The sequence below is a fragment of the Malaclemys terrapin genome, chromosome 22 (assembly GCF_027887155.1).
Source record: "Malaclemys terrapin pileata isolate rMalTer1 chromosome 22, rMalTer1.hap1, whole genome shotgun sequence".
In the NCBI taxonomy this organism is placed as follows: domain Eukaryota; kingdom Metazoa; phylum Chordata; order Testudines; family Emydidae; genus Malaclemys; species Malaclemys terrapin.
In genome coordinates this window covers 2,096,475-2,114,466 of record NC_071526.1, presented here as the reverse complement: position 1 = coordinate 2,114,466, position 17,992 = coordinate 2,096,475, and the positions used below count along the sequence as shown (strand labels likewise).

Below are 17,992 nucleotides of genomic sequence, written 5' to 3'. Positions count from 1 at the left end.
CTGGCAGCCGTAGGGCTGCATTGCACCAGCCCCTTCCAGGCGATGGTATATTATGACTGGTACCCGTCATCGTCATACTGGTATGGCTGTCAATCATGGCCACCTGGGCAGACATGCTACTGTTTTGATGATGATGGTTACCAGTCGTAATATACTATTTTCTGCCAATTGCCCAATATTGTCTGCTAAGCACCCAGAAGAGGCCGAGGGCGATGCTGGGTGCTGGCGGACGTGGGGCTGGCAGACGTGGGGCTGCATTGCTACACAGCAGCAGCCCCTTGCCTTTTGGCAGATGATGGTATATTATGATTGGTACCCATCATCGTCATACTGGTATGGCTGTCACTCATGCTGCACCGTCGGCTGCCACCTTAAGATGTAAAAAATAGATTTGTTCTGTGTTCATTTGCTTCCCCTTCCTCCGTGAAATCAATGGCCTGCTAAGCCCAGGGTTTCCAGTTTAATCTTTGGGGGGACCATTCTGTGTGACAGTTGTTTGTGTTTCTCCCTGTTCCTGTACCTGTACGCCATGTCGTCACTCGGCCCTCCCTCCCTCCCTCCCGCCCTCCTTCTCCTGGTCCATCAGATACTACTTTCGCGCCTTTTTTCTGACCAGGCGCCATAGCTAGCACTGGGATCATGGAGCCCGCTCAGATCACCGTGGCAATTATGAGCACTATGAACACCACGCACATTGTCCTGGAGTATATGCAGAGCCAGAACATGCCAAGGCGAAACCCGGACCAGGTGAGGAGGCGATTGCAGCGCGGCGACGAGAGTGATGAGGAAATTGACATGGACATAGACCTCTCACAAGGCACAGGCCCCAGCAATGTGGAAATCATGGTGTCACTGGGGCAGGTTGATGCCGTGGAACGCCGATTCTGGGCCCGGGAAACAAGCACAGACTGGTGGGATCGCATCGTGCTGCAGGTATGGGACGATTCCCAGTGGCTGCGAAACTTTCGCATGCGTAAGGCCACTTTCATGGAACTTTGTGACTTGCTTTCCCCTGCCCTGAAACGCCAGGATACCAAGATGAGAGCAGCCCTCACAGTTGAGAAGCGAGTGGCGATAGCCCTGTGGAAGCTTGCAACGCCAGACAGCTACCGGTCAGTCGGGAATCAATTTAGAGTGGGCAAATCTACGGTGGGGGCTGCTGTGATCCAATTTGCCAGGGCAATGAAAGACCTGGTGATAGCAAGGGTAGTGACTCTGGGCAACGTGCAGTCAATAGTGGATGGTTTTGCTGAATTGGGATTCCCAAACTGTGGCGGGGCCATAGACGGAACCCATATCCCTATCTTGTCACCGGAGCACCAAGCCACCGACTACGTAAATCGCAAGGGGTACTTTTCAATGCTGCTGCAAGCCCTGGTGGATCACAAGGGACGTTTCACCAACATCAACGTGGGATGGCCGGGAAAGGTACATGATGCTCGCGTCTTCAGGAACTCTGCTCTGTTTCGAAAGCTGGAGGAAGGGACTTTCTTCCCGGACCAGAAAGTGACCATTGGGGATGTTGAAATGCCTATCGTGATCCTTGGGGACCCAGCCTACCCCTTAATGCCATGGCTCATGAAGCCGTACACAGGCAGCCTGGACAGGAGTCAGGACCTGTTCAACTACAGGCTGAGCAAGTGCCGAATGGTGGTGGAATGTGCATTTGGACGTTTAAAAGCGCGCTGGCGCAGCTTACTGACTCGCTCAGACCTCAGCGAAAAGAATATCCCCATTGTTATTGCTGCTTGCTGTGCGCTCCACAATATCTGTAAGAGTAAGGGGGAGACATTTATGGCGGGGTGGGAGGTTGAGGCAACTCGCCTGGCTGCTGATTACGCGCAGCCAGACACCAGGGCGGTTAGAGGAGCACAGCAGGGCGCGGTGCGCATCAGAGAAGCTTTGAAAACGAGTTTTGTGACTGGCCAGGCTACTGTGTGAAACTTCTGTTTGTTTCTCCTTGATGAACCCTCCAACCCCCCCCCCCCCAACCCGGTTCACTCTACTTCCCTGTAAACCAACCACCCCACCCCACCCTCCCCTCCCCTCCCGCTTGCAGAGGCAATAAAGTCATTGTTTTTTCACATTCATGCATTCTTTATTAGTTCCTTACAGAGGTAGGGGGATAATTGCCAAGGTAGCCTGGGATGGGTGGGGGAGGAGGGATGGAAAAGGACACACTGCATTTTAAAACTTTAACTCTTATTGTAGGCCAGCCTTCTGATGCTTGGGCGATCATCTGGGGTGGAGTGACTGGGTGGAAGGAGGCCCCCCCACCGTGTTCTTGGGCGTCTTGGTGAGGAGGCTATGGAACTTGGGGAGCAGGGCTGTTGGTTACACAGGGGCTGTAGCGGCGGTCTCTGCTCCTGCTGCCTTTCCTGCAACTCAACCATACGCTCGAGCATATCAGTTTGATGCTCCAGCAGACGGAGCATTGCCTCTTGCCGTCTGTCTGCAAGCTGACGCCACCTATCGTCTTCAGCCCGCCACTTGCTCTGTTCTTCCCGCGATTCAGCCCGCCACCTCTCCTCTCGTTCATATTGGGCTTTTCTCATCTCCGACATTGACTGCCTCCACGCATTCTGCTGTGCTCTATCAGCCTGGGCGGACATCTGCAGCTCCGTGAACATCTCGTCCCTCGTCTTACGTTTTCTCTTTCTAATGTTCACGAGCCTCTGCGAAGGAGAAACATTTGCAGCTGGCGGAGGAGAAGGGAGAGGTGGTTAAAAAAGACACATTTTAGGGAACAATGGGTACACTCTTTCATTACAAGGTCGCATATTTCGGCTTGCAGGCAGCCATCGTAGGCCACAGTGTTTTGGCTTTTTTAACCTTCTTAACATGCGGGAAAGGTTGCAAACAGCAGCGCATTTCCCATATCAAGGATGAATTGGGTTGTCCATTTAAAATGGGGTTTCAATGTAAAAGGAGGGGGCTGCGGTTTCCCGGTTAACATGCGGCACAAACACAAGTAAACCACCCCCCCACACACACACACACGATTCTCTGGGATGATCACTTCACCCCTCCCCCCGCCGCGTGGTTAACAGCGGGGAACATTTCTGGTCAGAAGAGCAGGAACGGGCGCCTCTGAATGTCCCCCTTAATAAAATCACCCCATTTCAACCAGGAGAGCTTTCTGGAGATGTCCCTGGAGGATTTCCGCTCCATCCCCATACACGTTAACAGACTTGCTTGCTTTTTTTTTGTAATGTTTACAAATATTTACAAAGTTACACTCACCAGAGGTCTCCTGTGTGCCCTGAGGGTCTTGGGTGAGTTCGGGGGTTACTGGTTCCAGGTCCAGGGTCACAAACATATCCTGGCTGTTGGGGAAACCGGTTTCTCCGCTTCCTTGCTGCTGTGAGCTACCTACAGTACCTCCATCGTCATCTTCCTCGTTCCCCGAACCGTCTTCCCTGTGTGTTTCTCCAGTGAGAGAGTCATAGCACACGGTTGGGGTAGTGGTGGCTGCACCCCCTAGGATCGCATGCAGCTCCGCGTAGTAGCGGCAAGTTTGCGGCTCTGCCCCGGACCTTCCGTTTGCTTCTCTGGCTTTGTGGTAAGCTTGCCGTAGCTCCTTAATTTTCACGCGGCACTGCTGTGTGTCCCTGTTATGGCCTCGGTCCTTCATGGCCTTGGAGATCTTTTCTAATACTTTTCCATTTCTTTTACTGCTACGGAGTTCAGCTATCACTGCTTCATCTCCCCATATGGCGAGCAGATCTCGTACCTCCCGTTCGGTCCATGCTGGAGCTCTTTTGCGATCCTGGGAGGACTCCATCACGGTTACCTGTGCTGATGAGCTCTGCGTGGTCACCTGTGCTCTCCACGCTGGGCAAACAGGAAATGAAATTCAAACCTTCGCGGGTCTTTTCCTGTCTACCTGGTCAGTGCATCTGAGTTGAGAGCGCTGTCCAGAGCGGTCACAATGAAGCACTGTGGGATAGCTCCCGGAGGCCAATAACATCGAATTCCGTCCACACTACCCCAATTCCGACCCGCAAAGGCCGGTTTTATCACTAATCCCCTCGTCGGAGGTGGTGTAAAGAAACGGGTTTAAAGGGCCCTTTAAGTCGAAAGAAAGGGCCTCGTTGTGTGGACGTGTCCAGGCTTAATTCGGTTTAACGCTGCTAAAGTCGACCTAAACCCGTAGTGTAGACCAGGCCTGAGTTAGGCACCTAAGTCCCATCCCCTCCTCAGCATTTCCTATTGGCTAGGTTAGGCGGCTCCCCACTGAGCATGCTAGCTTCCATGAATCCCATCCTTAGGCACCTACCTCTCCCCATGCATGGTACAGAAAGCCTGGGTCCCTAACTCAGGACTGTGGTTTTCACTACGTAGCAGAGCACTTGAGTTACACTTGCAGTGCCGAGCCTTTGTGGATCTAGCCCTTAATCTCCCCTATTTCCCAGTTCCCTCCCTGTGAAATGATCACCTCCAGAGAGGGAAGAAGCTGTGTTGTTACCGAGCACATTTCTAAGGCCATGTCTACACTATGCATGAAAGTTGATCTAAGCTATGCAATTTGAGTTACGTTAATAGCGTAACTCAAGTTGACATAGCTTAGATCTACTTATCGCGGGGTCCACAATACGCGATGTCGACTGGAGATGCTCTTCTGTCAACTCCCCTTACTCTTCTTGATCCAGTGGAGTACAGGAGTCGACAGGAGAGTGATCGGCGCCGATGCATCGATCGCCGCAGCGTCAATCCTCCGATAAGCGTAGACAAGTCCTAAGACAGAAGCATAGGAATTGCCAGACTGGAGCAGACCAAGAGACATCTAGCTCAGTATCCTGTCTGTGACAATGGCCAGTACCAGGTGATTCAGAGGAAGAGGTAAGAACCTGACAGTAGCAGATGTGGGATGAGATCAGTTAAAGCCCTGAAGCACAAGGTTTAACATCCCTACCAAAATTGTTATAATTAATTATAGCAACTCTGAATATTCTTGTTAGGCATATAGATATCCAGTCCCTTTGTGAATGTTGCTAAATTCTTGGGCTCAATTACTTCCTGTAGCAATGAGTTCCACAGTCTAATTACATGGTGTGTGGAATAAGTATTTCCTTTTGAATTTCCCACTTTTTAATTTCCTTGAACATTTGTTCATTTGTTCTCATGTTATGAGACAGGAAGAACAGAAGGTCCTGATCTGCATTCTCTAGAGCCCTCAGTATGTTATCTACTTTTATCAAGTCCTCTCTTATTTGTCTCTTTCTAAAGTAAACAAGCTCTTTTCGTATGAGAGTTTTTCCAGAACCCTAATTATTCCCGTAACTGTTCTCTGAACCCGCTCCAATTCGGCAATATCCTTTAGAGATGGGTTGACCACTCCCGCACACAGTACTCAGATGAGGCTGCATCCTTGATTTATATACAGGCATTAGAATAGTTTCCATTCTACCCCTTATGCATCCTAACTTTTGGCTTGCTTGTTTGATCAACCTGTGCACTGAGCAGAGGTTTTCATTGAGCTGTCCACAGTGACTCCCAGATCCCTTTCTTGAGTTGATATAGGTTGACACCCAGGCATGGGGAGATAATTTAGGACCCAGGAAGGTGTAGGAGTAGTTTAAATTTTTTAATTTTTTTCCTCCAGTGTGAATTACTTTGCACTTATCAACACTGAATTTCATTTAACCATCATGCTGCCCATTCACCCAGTTTGTTTAGGTCTCTCTCGAGTTTCTCACAGACACTTTGGTCCTGACTTACCTAAATACCTTTGTGACATCTGAAAATTTTGCTATCTCACTGCTCACCTCCATTTCCAACAATACAGGACCTAGTACAGAACCTTTTGCCAGGATGAAAATTGACCATTCAGTCCTACTCTTTGCTTTGTATCTCCTAGCCAGTTTTTGATCCACCTGTGAGGTTCTGGGGAACAGGACTGAAACCCAGGTCTGCAGGGTGGCCAATGGCTCCATACTGCAACCCAGCAGCTGTGGTAGAACTACAGGCATTACCCCTACACCTGTGGAGATGAACACCACAGGAAGTACCAACTCAGAAGGCTGGACTGACACCTTCCCTCATGGCCCCTGATTGGTGCAGATACCCTATTTAAGCCAAAGAGGAGTTCCAGGAAGTGTCTGTGCAATAAAGTGGATTCCCCTGCTAGCTGTGGTGATAGACCTGCCTTTCAGCTTGTTCTTGGACTTTTAACCCCGGCTTGGCCCTTCAGCCTTCTGCCTCTGATTCCAACCCCTGGTTTCAGTACTTGGACTCTGACTCCGCTTTGTCCCCTGGCTTCGGTACTGGGACTCTGACACTGGTTTTGATCCCTGGTTTTGTTACTTGGGGCTCTGATTTTGGTTTTGACCCCAGACTTTGGCACTTGAACTCTGACTCTGGCGATAAACCTTAGCTCTGCCCCTTGAACAATGGCTTAGTTCCTAGAACCGGTACTAGGGCCCTGACCCAGGTCTTGAACTTACCCTAAGATCGATAGCCTATGTCTACACTACGAAATTAGGTCATTTTAATAGAAGTTGATTTTTCAGAAATCGATTTGATACAGTCGATTGTGTCCCCACTAAACGCATTAAGTCGGCGAAGTGCATCCACAGTACCGAGGCTAGCGTCGACTTTTGGAGCGTTGCACTGTGGTAGCTATCCCACAGTTCCCGCAGTCTCCGCCGCTCATTGGAATTCTGGGTTGAGCTCCCATTGCCTGATGGGGCAAAAACATTGTCGCGGGTGTTTCTGGGTACATGTCGTCAGGCCCTACTCCCTCCCTCCTGCCGTGAAAGCAACGGCAAACAATCGTTTCTCGCCTTTTTTCCTGGGTTGCCCGTGCAGACGACATACCATGGCAAGCATGGAGCCCGCTCAGCTCCCTGTCACTGTACGTCTCCTGGGTACTGCTGGCAGACGCGGTACTGCAGTGCTACACAGCAGCAGCTCCTTGCCTTTGCAAGTTAGCAAAGACGGTTAGCAGCTGTATTGCACAGTCTGCTGCTGTCTCCTGGTTGTTCCTTGCCGACCTTGGTGAGGTCAGTCGGGGGCGCCTGGACATACATGGGTGCTTCTGGCCGGCCTCAGTGAGGTCGGTCAGGGGTGCCTGGACATAAATGGGAGTGACTCCAGGTCATTCTCTTCTTTAAGTTTCATCTAATGGAGATTCAGTCCTGCCTGGAATATCATGCGAGCTGGAGGCTTCTGCCTCAGGCTGCTCTCCCAGTCGGCAGAACCGTGCGGTCGCACCTACCCCAGCCTACCCCTTGCTCCCATGGCTCATGAAACCTGGACAGAAGTAAGGAGCAGTTCAACTATAGGCTGAGCAAGTGCAGAATGGTGGAAGAATGTGCCTTTGGATGTTTTAAAGCTCTCTGGCGCTGTTTGCTGAGTAGGTTGTTTGCGATCAGAAGAGCCCCCTTGGTTGATTTTAATTCCCTGTAAGTCAACTCTGTAAGCCATGTAGTCAGTCACCCCTCCCTCAGTGAGAGCAACGGCTGAGAATCGTTTCACGCCTTTTTTCCGTGCAGACACCATACCACGGCAAGCATGGAGCCCATTCAGATCGCCACGGCAGTTATGAGCACTGTAAACACCACACGCATTATCCTGCAGTGTTTGCAGCACCAGAACCTGCAAAAGCAGGCGAGGAGGTGACGGCAGCGCAGTGACGAGAGTGATGAGGACATGGACACAGACTTCTCTCAAAGCGTGGGCCCTGGCAATTCGGACATCATGGTGGTAATGGGGCAGGTTCAGGAGGCCACCCATGGGTAGGCAGAGGCAGCAGGTCTGAACCCCTTTACCTGTGATGAGTGGCTGATACTGCAGTCTGCCCCAGTGAACGGGGGCTAGATGGAGACTGGGCAGTAGCCAAGACTGAGGCGAAGTGGGGATAGTGGGTGGGGGTTCCCCTGGGAGGGGGAGACCCAGAACTGTAGGGGTACTGCCAGGGGGAAGCACCCAGAGAAAGGGGCACCGGGGTCTTGAGAGGGACATGGGGCCAGCAGCAAGCCGGATTACCGGCCTGCAGAGGGTTCTCCAAGGCTGGCAGAGCTAATTCCCGGAGACGACCAGCAGGAGGCGCCGCAGGGATGAGTCTGCACAGTTACAAGGAGCTATCCCAGAGTGCTCCATTGTGACTGCTCTGGACAGCACTCTCAACTCCAATGCACTGGCCAGGTAGACAGGAAAAGCCCCGCGAACTTTTGAATTTCATTTCCTGTTTGGCCAGTGTGGCGAGCTGATCAGCACAGTTGACCATGCAGTCCCAGAATCGCAAAAGAGCTCCAGCATGGACCGAACAGGAGATACTGGATCTGATCGCTGTTTTGGGAGACAAATCCTTTCCAAAAGATGAAATGCCCAAATATTTGAAAAAATCTCCAAGGGTATGACGGACAGAGGCTATAACAGAGACCCGCAGCAGTGCTGCGTGAAACTTAAGGAGCTCAGGCAAGCCTACCAAAGAACCAGAGAGGCAAATGGCTGCTCCGGGTCAGAGCCCCAGACATGCCGCTTCTATGATGAGCTGCATGCCATTCTAGGGGGTGCCAACTACCCCACCCCTGTGCGTGAACTCCGTCAATTGATTCTCACGCAACAGGGATGCGGATTTTGGGGACGAGGAAGATGATGATGAGGAGAACGTTGAAGATAGCGCACAGCATGCAAGTGGTCACCTGGTTGAAATAGGGGAATTTTATTAAGGGGACATTCAGGGTATGTCTACACTACTTGATTACTCCGAATTTACAGAATTCAATTTTTGGCAACCGATTGTATAAAGTCAAGTGCATGTGGCCACACTAAGCACATTAATTCGGCGGTGTGCATCCATGTACCGAGGCTAGCATCGACTTTCGGAACGTTGCACTGTGGGTAGCTATCCCATAGTTCCCGCAGTCTCCTAAGCCCATTGGAATTCTGGGTTGAGATCCCAATGCCTGATGGGGCCAAAAACATTGTCGCGGGAGGTTCTGGATACATCCTCCCCCTCCCTCCGGGAAAGCAACGGCAGACAACCGTTTCGCGCCTTTTTTCCTGGGTGAACAGTGCAGACGCCATACCACGGCAAGCATAGAGTCCGCTCAGCTCAAGACAGCAGTCATGAACATTGTAAACACCTCGCGCATTATTATGCAGTTTATGCTGAACCAGAATCTGCAAAACCAGGAGAGGAGGAGTCGGCTACGGCAGTGCGGCGACGAGAGTGATGAGGACGTGGACACAGAATTCTCTCAAACCGCAGGCCCCAGCGCTTTGGAGATCATGATGTTAATGGGGCAGGTTATAGCCGTGGAATGCCAATTCTGGGCCCAGGAAACAAGCACAGACTGGTGGGACCGCATAGCGTTGCAGGTGTGGGACGATTCCCAGTGGCTGTGAAACTTTCGCATGCGTAAGGGCACTTTCATGGAACTTTGTGACTTGCTTTCCCCTGCCATGAAGCACTAGAATACCAAGATGAGAGCAGCCCTCACAGTTGAGAAGCAAATGGCGATAGCCCTCTGGAAGCTTTTAATGCCAGACAGCTACCAGTCAGTCGGGAATCAATTTGGAGTGGGCAAATCTACTGTGGGGGCTGCTGTGATCGAAGTAGCCAACGCGATCACTGAGCTGCTGCTACCAAAGGTAGTGACTCTGGGAAATGTGCAGGTCACAGTGGATGGCTTTGCTGCAATGGGATTCCCTAACTGTGGTGGAGCGATAGATAGAACCCATATCCCTATCTTGGCACCAGAGCACCAGGGCAGCCAGTATATAAACCACAAGGGGTACTTTTCAATGGTACTGCAACCACTGGTGGATCACAAGGGACGTTTCAGCAACATCAACATGGGATGGCCAGGAAGGGTTCATGACGCTCGCGTCTTCAGGAACACTAATCTATTTAAACGGCTGCAGCAAGGGATTTACTTCCCAGACCAGAAAATAACCGTTGGGGATGTTGAAATGCCTATAGTTATCCTTGGGGACCCAGCCTACCCCTTAATGCCATGGCTCATGAAGCCATACACAGGTAGCCTGGACAATAGTCAGGAGCTGTTCAACTTCAGACTGAGCAAGTACGAATGGGGTAGAATGTGCATTTGGATGTTTAAAGGGTCACTGGCGCACGTTACTGACTCGCTCAGACCTCAGCCAAACCAATATTCCCATTGTTATTGCTGCTTGCTGTGTGCTCCACAATCTCTGTGAGAGTAAAGGGGAGACCTTTATGGCGGGGTGGGTGGCTGAGGCAAATTGCCTGGCTGCTGATTACGCTCAGCCAGACACCAGGGCGATTAGAAGAGCACACCAGGAAGTGCTGCGCGTCAGAGAAGCTTTGAAAACCAGTTTCATGACTGGCCAGGCTACAGTGTGAAAGTTCTGTTTGTTTCTCATTGATGAAAACCCGCCCCCTTGATTGACTCATTCCCTGTAAGCAAACTACCCTCCCCCCTTCGATCACAGCTTGCTTTCAAAGGAAATAAAATCACTATCGTTTAAAAATCATGTATTTTTTATTACATTATTATAAACATAGGGAGAGAACTGACATGGTAGCCTGGGTGCGGTTTGGGAGGAGGATAGGAGGGAAGGAAAAGGCAACTTCAAAAGTTCAAAATAATGACAGCCTTCTGCTTGGGCTGTCCACTGGGGTGGAGTGGGCGGGTGCACGGAGCCTCGCCTCCCCCCCCCCCGCGTTCTTACACGTCTGGGTGAGGAGGCTATGGAACATGGTGAGGGGGGAGGGTGGTTATACAGGGGCTGCAGCGGCACTCTGTGATCCTGCTGCCATTCCTGAAGCTCCACCAGACACCGGAGCATGTCCGTTTGATCATGCAGCAGCCCCAGCATTGCAGCTTGCCACCTCTCATCTCGAGCGTCCCTCATGGCCTCACGTTCACTGGCAACTTTCCTGTACTTTGATACCATGTCCTTCCACTCATTCAGGTGAGCTCTTTCATCGCGGGTTGATTGCATGATTTCAGAAAACATGTTGTCTCGCGTGCGTTTTTTTCGCCGCCTTATCTGAGATAGCCTTCGGGACGGAGGAGGGAGGCTTGAAAAATTTGCAGCTGCGGGAGGGAGGGAAAAAAGGGAGAGAAGTATTTTAAAAGATACATTTTATAGAACAATGCTTATACTCTTTCACGGTGAACAACACTATTCACATTACATAGCACATGTGATTTCGGTACAAGGTCGCATTTTGCATCTTATTTTGAGTCCCTGCGGCTTTGGTGTTAGAGATCACATACCAAGCAAAGCCCGTTGAGTGCTGCGGTTTTCCTGTTAACGTGCAGCAGCAGAAACCAAACTAACCCCGCCCCACCACCCATCCGATTCTCTGGGATGATCGCTTTATCCCTCCCCCACCACGTGGCTGGTATCAGGGAAGATCCCTGCAGAAACCAAACTAACCCCCCCCCCATCCAATTCTGTGTGATGATCGCTTTACCCCTCCCTCCACCACGTGGCTGGTATCAGGTAAGATCCCTGCTAGCCAAACGCGAAAAGCTCAGTGCCAATGCTCCCCCCACACCCCGCTTGGCTAACTGCAGGGAAGCCAAGCCACAGGCAAACAGCCCAGTAGGAATGGCCACCTCTGTCCCCTTCAGTAAATTCCCGTATTTCAACCAGGTTACCATGAACGATATCACTCTTCTGAGGATAACACAGTGAGATAAAGAACGGATGTTGCTTGAATGCCAGCAAACACCAGGACCATATGCTGCCAGGCTTTGTCATGCAATGATTCCAGACTACATGCTACTGGCCTGGCGTGGTCAAGTGTCCTACCATGGAGGACAGAATAAGGCTGCACTGCCCAGAAACCTTTTGCAAAGGCTTTGGGAGTACATCCAGGAGAGCTTCATTGAGATGTCCCTGGAGGATTTACGCTCCATCCCCATACACGTTATCAGACTTTTCCAGTAGCTGTACTGGCCACGAATGCATCCCAAGTCTTCAGGGCAAATTAATCATTAAACACGCTTGCTTTTAAACCATGTACAATATTTACAAAAGTACACTCACCAGAGGTCCCTTCTCCGCCTTCAAGGTCCCGCCTTGGGTGGGTTGGGAGGGTACTGGGTCCAGGGTGATATATAGTTCCTGGCTGTCGGGGAAAACATTTTCTCCACTTGCATGCTGTGCGCTATCTTCAATGTCCTCCTCCTCATCATCTTCCTCGTCCCCAAAATCCGCATCCCTGTTGCGTGAGAATCAATTGATGGAGTTCACGCACAGGGGTGGGGTAGTTGGCACCCCCTAGAATGGCATGCAGCTCATCATAGAAGCGGCATGTCTGGGGCTCTGACCCGGAGCAGCCATTTGCCTCTCTGGTTCTTTGGTAGGCTTGCCTGAGCTCCTTAAGTTTCACGCAGCACTGCTGCGGGTCCCTGTTATAGCCTCTGTCCTTCATACCCTTGGAGATTTTTTCAAATATTTGGGCATTTCATCTTTTGGAAAGGATTTGTCTCCCAAAACAGCAATCAGATCCAGTACCCCCTGTTCAGTTCATGCTGGAGCTCTTTTGTGATTCTGGGACTGCATGGTCAACTGTGCTGATCAGCTCCCCATGCTGGCCAAACAGGAAATTAAATTCAAAAGTTCGCGGGACTTTTCCTGTCTACCTGGCCAGGGCCGGCTCCAGGCACCAGCTTCTCAAGCAGGTGCTTGGGGCGGCCGCTCCGGAGAGGGGCGGCACATCCAGGTACTCGGCGGCAATTTGATGGACGGTCCCTCACTCTGCCTGGGAGCAAAGGACCTCCCGCCAAATTGCTGCCGCAGATTGCGATCGTGGCTTTGTTTTGTTTTGTTTGTTTTGGCTGCTTGGGGCGGCCAAAACCCTGGAGCCGGCCCTGTACCTGGCCAGTGCATTGGAGTTGAGAGTGCTGTCTCTGAGATAGCTCCCTGTAACTGTGCGGACTCATCCCTGCGGTGCCTCCTGCTGGTCATCTCCAGGAATTAGCTCTGCCAGCCTTGGAGCGCCCTCTGCAGGCCGGTAATCCACCTTGCCACTGGCCCCGTGTCCCTCCCAGGACCCCGGTGCCCCTTTCTCTGGGTGCTGCCCCCTGGCAGTACCCCCACAGTTCTGGGTCTCCCCCTCCCAGGGGAACCCCCACCCACTATCCCCACTTCGCCTCAGTCTTGGCTACTACCCAGTCTCCATCTAGCCCCCGTTCACTGGGGCAGACTGCAGTATCAGCCACTCATCACAGGTAAAGGGGTTCGGACTTCTGCCTCTGCCTACCCATGGGTGGCCTCCTGCAACCCAAGTGCCCCTTTAGCCTTACCCTAGACCTGCAGCCTGGGGCTTTCCTAGGCCGGAGCTCCCCAGCTCTTTCCCCAGCCCTGCTCCACTCTAGGCACTCAGTTAAGCTCCCTGCAGCCAGGCCCTTCTCTCCCTGAACACAGAGAGAGACCACTGAGCTTCTGGCTCCCAGCCTCTTATACAGGCCAGCTGTAGCCTGACTGGGGTGTGGCCCAGCTGCGGCCGCTTCCCCAATCAGCCCAGCTTTTAGAACTGCAGCCCTCTCTAGGGCTGTTTTCAAGCCCTTCCAGGCAGGAGCGGGTGTCCACCCGCTACACTCCCGGAGGCCAATACCGTCGAATTGCGTCCACACTACCCTAAATTTGACGCACCAAGGTTGATTTCAGCACTAATCCCCTCATCGGGGAGGAGTACCAAAATCGATTTTAAGAGCCCTTTAAGTCGACAAAAATGGCTTCATTGTGTGGACGGGTGCAGCGTTAAATCGATTTAACACTGCTAAATTCAACCTAAACTCGTAGTGTAGACCAGGGCTTAGACTCCAACCCTGGTTCTGATCCCTGCCCTAGATTCTTGCACCTGATCACTAGGCCTGACCACCCAAGCCCCAGTCTTGATGCCATCACAATACTTGCCTCTAACCACGTGACTACTTAGATCTTTAGTAGCCTCTTGGGCAGGACCTTGTCAAAGGCCTGTTGAAAGTCTAAATAAATTATGCTGACTGGTTCTCCTTTAACCACTACTGTATTGACATATTAGAAGTCTAGAAGATTAATGACACATGATTTTCCTTTGCTAATGCTCTGCTGGTTAGACCCTATCAGATTATGATTTTCTTAGTGTTCTGTTATTCCATATTTAATTATAATTTCAACCAATTTGCCAGGCCCAGATGTAAGGCTTATTGGTCTGTAATTCTCCAGATCACATGTAGAGCCTTTTTAAATACAGGTACATCATTTGCTACCCTCTAATCCTGTGGAACAGTAGCTGTTTTTAATCAGACTGTGTATTTCTGTTAGCAGCTCAGTCACTTCATACTTGAGTTCCATCAGAACTCTTGGATGGACTAGCTTGGCCAGATGTCTTGTTGCTTATTAAATTATCAGTTTGCTCCAGCACTTCTACTTCTGACACCTCAATCTTGAGAGTACCTCATTTTTGTTACTAGTAAAGAGCAGGAATAATGTAGGAATCTCCCCAACATCCTCAGTGGTGAAGACAGATGTGAAAAAATCAGATCATTTCTCAGCCCTGGCCTGAAACTTAATTGCAGAGGATACAGGCGCTGTTGAAGCCTGGATGCTACAACTTCCTCAGTGACCTTGTCAAGAAAAGGGAAGCTGGAAATGGGCAGTGTTGCTGAGGTTGTTGGCAATAAGTGCAGACTTCTTCAAGTTCAGAGACACCAGTGCATTCCTTAGCATATCCAGAAGTATGCTTTCTTTGAAAGAGGTTTTGTCTCATTTGTCCTGGAGGCCAGAAACTCTTCACTAGACTTCACCAGCCAGGAGGGACAGGGGTAATTTCACAGGGCACGGGCAGAACATTCCTCAGAGCTTCCAGGACACCTTTTTGGATGATTGGTCAGGGATAGCTCAGTGGTTTGAGCATTGGCCTGCTAAACCCAGGGTTGTGAGTCCAATCCCTAAAGGGACCACTTAGGGATCTGGGGCAAAATCAGTACTTGGTCCTGCTAGTGAAGGCAGAGGGCTGGACTCAATGACCTTTTGGGGTCCCTTCCAGTTCTATGAGATAGGTATATCTCCATATAATAAACACAACTCCCCTACAATAAACTTGTGACCCTCCCCACAGTCCTTTTTGGGTCATGACCCTTTCAGTTACAACACCATGAAATTTTAGATTTAAATATCTGAAATAATGAAATTTGCAATTTTTAAAAGCCTATGACCGTGAAATTGACCAAAATGGACCATGAATTTGATAGGGTCCTATTCATGGAGTCATAGATTCCAAGGCCAAAAGTGACTGTTGTGATAACCTAGTCTGACTTCTTGTATACCAAAAACCATAGAATTCCCCAAAAATAATTCCAAGAGCAGATCTTTCAGAAAAACAGCCAATCTTAACTTAAATATTGTCAGTGATGGAGAATCCACCATGACCCTTGTTAAGTTGTTCCAATGATTATTACCCTCACTGTTAAAAATTAAGCTTTATTTCCAGTCTGAATTTGTCTAGCTTCAGCTTCCAGCCATTGGATTGTGTTATACCTTTCTGTGCTATATTGAAAAGCCTGTTATCAAATATTTGTTCCCCGTGTAAGTACTCAAACTGTAAACAAGTCACCCCTTAACCTTATTGTTAAGCTACATGGATTGAGCTACTTGAATCTATCACTATAAGGCGTGTTTGCCAATCCTTTAATCATTCTTGTGGTTCTCTGACCCGTCTACAATTTATCAATATGCTTTTTGAACTGTGGACACCAGAACTGGACACAGTTGTGACATTGCATTCCATAATGCTTTATGGAAATATGCTTATGAATGTAAATATGACATAACTGGAATATGTTTTGTGCTACATATGACACCTAACATATCTCTGCAAAGGTTATGATCTACTGAATATATTCATCCTATTTGTATGCATGTATCATTCTTGTATTCAAAGTTATGAAGATTGGCTGTGTATTTGTTTGATTTTAAGTAGCCTCAGTGAAGCATTTGGTCAGCTTCTTGAGAAAAGACTATTCTCAGTAAGTGCCCAATCAAGAAACACTTAAGCTGACAATATACTTTGATAGATGCCAGTCCACATCTGAGCTTTCCTGGGAACATTCCTGTAGAGAACTAAGTCATGCATGGACATGTAACTTGCCCAGGTGACTCCCAAACTCCATCTTGTAGAGGGCATTCTACACAGGGGAAGGGAGGAATTTCCACCCACAAGAAAGAAACTATATAAAGCCCTGGGAGACTCCTCCATTTTGTCTTCAGCTGGCTCAAGAGATAGCCTCTCCATCCTCAAAGGATACCTGAAAGAAAACAGAACAAAGGACAGTAACCACAGGGGTGTAAGTGATTGCTGGACCCAGACTAGAAGGAGGCTAGTCTGTAAAAGAAGCTTAACTGGAACATCTCTGAGGTGAGATTTCATCTGTAATCACTTTCTTACTGTATTAGGCTTAGACTTGTGTGTTTTATTTTATTTTGCTTGGTAATTCACTTTGTTCTATCTGTTATTACTTGGAACCACTTAAATCCTACTTTTTTGTATTTAATAAAATCACTTTTTACTTATTAATTAACCCAGAGTATGTATGAATACCTGGGGGGGGGGGGCAAATAGCTGTGCATCTCTCTCAGTGTTATAGAGGACGAACAATTTATGAGTTTATCCTTTATACGGGGTAAAACGGATTTATTTGGGGTACCCCATTGGAGTACCTGGGTGTTGGAGACAGGAACACTTCTTAAGCTGTTTTCAGTTAAGCCTCCAGCTTTTGGGGGACATGGTTCAGACCTGGATCTGTGTTTGTAGCAGGCAAGCATGTCTGGCTCAAACCAGGCAGGGCACTGACATCCCAAGCTGCCAGGGAAAACGGGCTTAAAGGTAGTCTCAGCACACCAGGTGGCAGTTCCCAAGGGGGTTTCTGTGATCCAACCCATCACAGCAGTATTCCAATAGCAGTTACACCAGTGTATGGGCAGTGGGCATAAGAGATCTGGGGAAGCTAAGCCTCTCCAAATAGGGCAAAAAATGCCGGATGTGGTGCACCTCCCTTTGGACATGTGACAGCCAGCCGTCTTAGGAGTGCTGCCACCAGCAGCTCCCGAAAAGTGTGGGGGAGGTAGGTCACCAGCGCCCAGACCGTAGCTCCACCCTGAGTCCCCACCTGCACTGTGCCTCTTCCCCCTGAAACCCCGCCCTCGCTCTGCTTCTTCCTTGCCTGAGGCTCCACTCACCCGCTCCTCTCCGCCCCCTCCTCCTGTCACTCGCCCATAAGGCAGGAGAAGGCAGAAAGGAGCAAACGGTAGGCGTGGGAGCAGAGAGGAGTAAGTGGTGGGCAGGCAGTAGGGGAGTCGGGGAAGAGACGGGGGAGCAGGAAGAGGTTGAGCTGCAGCAGGACCTCAGGGGAGGAGGCTGAGTGGGGATGGGGCCCTCCACTTCTAGGGAGCTTCCAGTGCTCGCACCCGGCCTCACCAAACACAAGAGTCACCTGCCACCTATGCACCAGTGCCAAATACAAGCTGCAATAACCGCTCTACTCCTATGTGAGATTCCCGTGTATGCATCCAAAGATCACATTAGCCCTTCTGGCCACAGCATCACCCTTGCAGCTCATGTCCAGCTGATTATCCACCATGACCCCCACATTTTTTCAGATGGATGGAATCCCCCAGCCCGTAACCATGGCCGACATTCTTTGGTCCCAAATGTAGACAGGTACATTCAGCAATGGTCCAAGGCACACTGCCTGGTTGCGGCCAGCTCACCAAGGGCCCCAGACCGCTCGGTATCAATGTCCCGGGTGTCCTCTTCCTTCTGTCCCGCCTGCAAAGGCCCAGTGCTGTGGGCACTGACGGGCTGGTGCCGTTGAACCCCAAACCCTCCCCAAGGGGCGGGCTGCACAGGTAGCCACTGGCCACTGCTGTTCCGCTGCCCAGCCCCGAGGCCCCTGCAGCCCAGCGCCGCTCCAGGATGCCCAGGCGAGGCAGGGCAGGCTCTGGCGGGGCGCCCAGTGCCTGGCTGGCCAGCTCCGGGCTGGGCCCCTGTGAGCGGCGCGGC

At 50.4% G+C, this 17,992-nt stretch overlaps 1 long non-coding RNA gene across 1 annotated transcript; it reads right to left on the bottom strand.

The window, feature by feature from the left end:
• Positions 1 to 15,607: 15,607 nt before the first annotated feature.
• On the bottom strand, positions 15,608 to 17,919 carry LOC128827722 (uncharacterized). The gene is made up of 2 exons (XR_008443095.1): positions 17,701 to 17,919; positions 15,608 to 16,238 (listed from the first exon to the last, which is right to left on the bottom strand). It is a non-coding gene; the product is annotated as an uncharacterized LOC128827722 (long non-coding RNA).
• Positions 17,920 to 17,992: the final 73 nt, after the last annotated feature.